The sequence below is a fragment of the Sycon ciliatum genome, chromosome 11, assembly GCF_964019385.1.
Source record: "Sycon ciliatum chromosome 11, ocSycCili1.1, whole genome shotgun sequence".
Lineage (NCBI taxonomy): Eukaryota > Metazoa > Porifera > Calcarea > Leucosolenida > Sycettidae > Sycon > Sycon ciliatum.
In genome coordinates this window covers 23,229,254-23,232,362 of record NC_088653.1, presented here as the reverse complement: position 1 = coordinate 23,232,362, position 3,109 = coordinate 23,229,254, and the positions used below count along the sequence as shown (strand labels likewise).

At 47.2% G+C, this 3,109-nt stretch overlaps 1 protein-coding gene across 1 annotated transcript in view; it reads right to left on the bottom strand.

Annotated features, from left to right (window-relative positions):
* Nucleotides 1-1,435: 1,435 nt before the first annotated feature.
* Nucleotides 1,436-3,109, bottom strand: part of LOC135827595 (diacylglycerol kinase theta-like) — a 7,287-nt gene continuing 5,613 nt past the window's right edge. Inside the window, exon 2 of the mRNA XM_065340066.1 lies at nt 1,436-2,346. The gene's annotated coding sequence lies outside the window, so the exon portion shown is untranslated. The remainder of the gene's footprint in view (nt 2,347-3,109) is intronic.

Below are 3,109 nucleotides of genomic sequence, written 5' to 3'. Positions count from 1 at the left end.
GCATGATGGTATTTTGTATTATTATAGCATACACGTATTTCCATTCTGTTTTTGCTTTAGTGTAGCTCTGAGGACGCCACGAATCTCTTTCGTATCTCCCTCCTCCATGAAACGGAGATGTACAGAATATTCTCATTTGTGTTTTGTTATTTTTCGAGCTGGGCATGCCGGCATCGGTAAAAATCAAAAAATTAATGGGGAAAAATGGGGGGTGGGTGGGTGGGTCAGAGACAATTTTGCACGAGGACGGATTTTTTAATTTTTCGAAAATTACGGACGACCCCTTATTACTTTCGTATTATTATATTTCATCACTTCAAGGCACATAACATGGCCAGCACAAGGAAGTGAGGGTGACCAACCAACCACGGGGGTTATATTCATGAGGAGGGATTTCTTTGGCTAGTACTGTAAAAGCAGAAATTTTCGGTGGTGTAATATTTTCGGTATTCTCCAAAATCGGCGGTTCGGCGGAGGGAAATTTTCGGTAAACCCGCGTTCCAGGTAAGTGTACTAGTACTATACCGACATTTTCGGTGCGTTTTATTTTCGGTAAAAATTTCGGCACCGAAGTTACCGAAAATAAAACACCACCGAAAATTTCTGCTTTTACAGTAGTCTGTCCCTCCAGAAACTTGCGGAGAGATTTCGGAAATATCGCGGAAAAAGTTGCGAGGTAAAATGCCACAAATTGCGGGGAATATTGCGGGATTATTGTGGTAAAATTGCGGAAATTGCGGCCGATTTTGGTACTTGTACTGTAGTGGTGTACGATGTACGAGTCATGCAGCATAAATCATGCATGACAAACCAGAGCGTGTGCTGCGCTGACTGTGTTCAACCAGGGAGTCGTAAAATACCGGTATTTTACGACTCCCTGTGTTCAACTGCCTGATGACAGGAGCTTGCAAGACAGCTTTCCTCCATCCTCGGACAACACTCGACGCGAGCCTTATTTTGTGACTTGTCAGCCGCTGATTTGCCCAGAAACTTCTCCATTCTGGCGTCGATCTCACAAGTAAACTACTGACGAGCTTCAAGAACTAAACAACATCGAAGAAAGACTCGAATATCGCGGTTGCTTTTCGAAATATCGCGGTGCTTTTCAAGTATCAAGGACAGTTTTCTACAAGAATCGCGGATGGTTTTTCAAATATCGCGGATATCACGGACTTTTGTTCAAATCGCGGAAAACAACGCGGCCGCGGAATCGCAAGTTCCTGGAGGGACAGAGTAGTGAGGTACTCTTGGTCACATGCATTCACCCCTGTCGACACCGTCAACAGAGCCATATTACCAGGCGCGTGCCCCGTATGGGTTCCTGGGTGCCCGGAACCCCCCCCTTTTCGCTCAAAATGCAGGATTTTGCTTCATTTTTTGAAAATGTTCCCGGGGGAGGCCCCCCGCAACCCCCCCCCCTTGAAGGGGGCCGGCGCACGCGCCTGAGAGCGACCATATAATTGCCATGTTCACCAACAAAATCCGTGTGATGAAGCCTGGCATGAGCGGCATGACAGCATATTAAACATCATTATACGGGCACGTCGCTCATGAAAGTTAAAGACCTGATCATGTACACTAGAAACAAAATAATTATTACCTATAAAAGAGAGAGAGAGGGGGGGGGGGGGGGGATGCGTGCGTGCAGCAGCGGAGAAGGTAAGATCAGTATGCGTTACTTATAATGTGTGTTCCGTGGAGAATTCAGAACACTGGTCTGAACCAGCCTGATCCATAACAAGTAGACAGGGAAAGGGACAAAACAGGAAAACCTGCAGCACAAAGGCAACATATAACTACTACTATTGAACTATATAATACTGAATAGGTAAAGTGATGTTATGTCCAGACTGCAACATACTGGAACACTGTGTGCGAGAGAGAGAGAGGTTTCGAGAAGGTTCTGAGGTGCTCAGACGCACCGGTTCTGAGACAGTCGAGAGGAGAGATACGCAGCGCAGGCTAAGCTACGAACATAGGGTCCAGACCACGCGTACTCTATGCCACAGGCGCTGTGGTGACGACATGCATGGATTCACGGATGCGTGTGTCTGTGCACGTGTGTAAACACAATGTGGGAATCGTACCGGAGAAGTGTGTCCAGCGGAGACAGAACCGTGCTCGCACTCACACACACACACACACTGGTATTGAAATCATGTACACGCGGATCACGCAGGCCAGCAGTACAGCAAGGGGAATGAAATGCCTGGCGCTTGCTTGCATGCCATGGCCAACGCTGCAACGGCGCATGCAACACAATTGAAACACTACTAACATCTATGGCGATTACGATCAGTGTCGGAGCAGCACACGGGACGGGAGTGTGTACGGTGACAATCCAATCTGCAAGCGGGAGAACACAAAACAAAAAACGAGCACAAACTTGTCTTAAAAAAGTGCACCGCACAGGCCACAGGCAGAGCTAGCTAATTAACCTGCACACATCCTGCACACATCCTGCACACATCCGCTTTCTAGCAGGGGGTGTTTTAAAACGCATTAGAGAGGTTAAGATGCACGTTATTGCCGACGTGACGCGAAAGTTCAGCTCGCGTTATTTACTCGCACGTCGAAAAATCAACGCGAGCGACCTGCTGCTCACGTCGAAATTTGGAGTTTTACGCCAAATTTGACGTGAAATTGCGCGTCACGTCGGAAATAACGTGCATCTTAACCTCTCTATTAAATTGTGTTTCCTTGAGCTAGTTTGTGCAGGGGATCAAATGGGACTTTGTCCACCACAGGTTCAAGGTGCGTCTGATAATTTGTGTATTAAAAAAAAGCCTGTATTACCCCCCCCCCCCCCCCCCCAGTATAACTATAACGCTATCTAGCCATGTTCACACTCAGGTATCGAGTGTCAATACTCTTGTCCCGTTTTCTAGCCCGCCTCCATGTAAACGACCATGGGCGAAAGCCCGGGCCCATTACCCAGTGCAGTGCATGCACAGCTCCATGTGTATGTACGGTACTGTAGTAAAACTATACCGTAAAAGTCCGTAAATATTAAAGTACGTATTTACTTTTGAATTTAGTGACCACACCCGTACTAACTTTCGGGCGGGTACTGACTTTCGGGCACGAACTAACTTTCGGGCCTGACTTG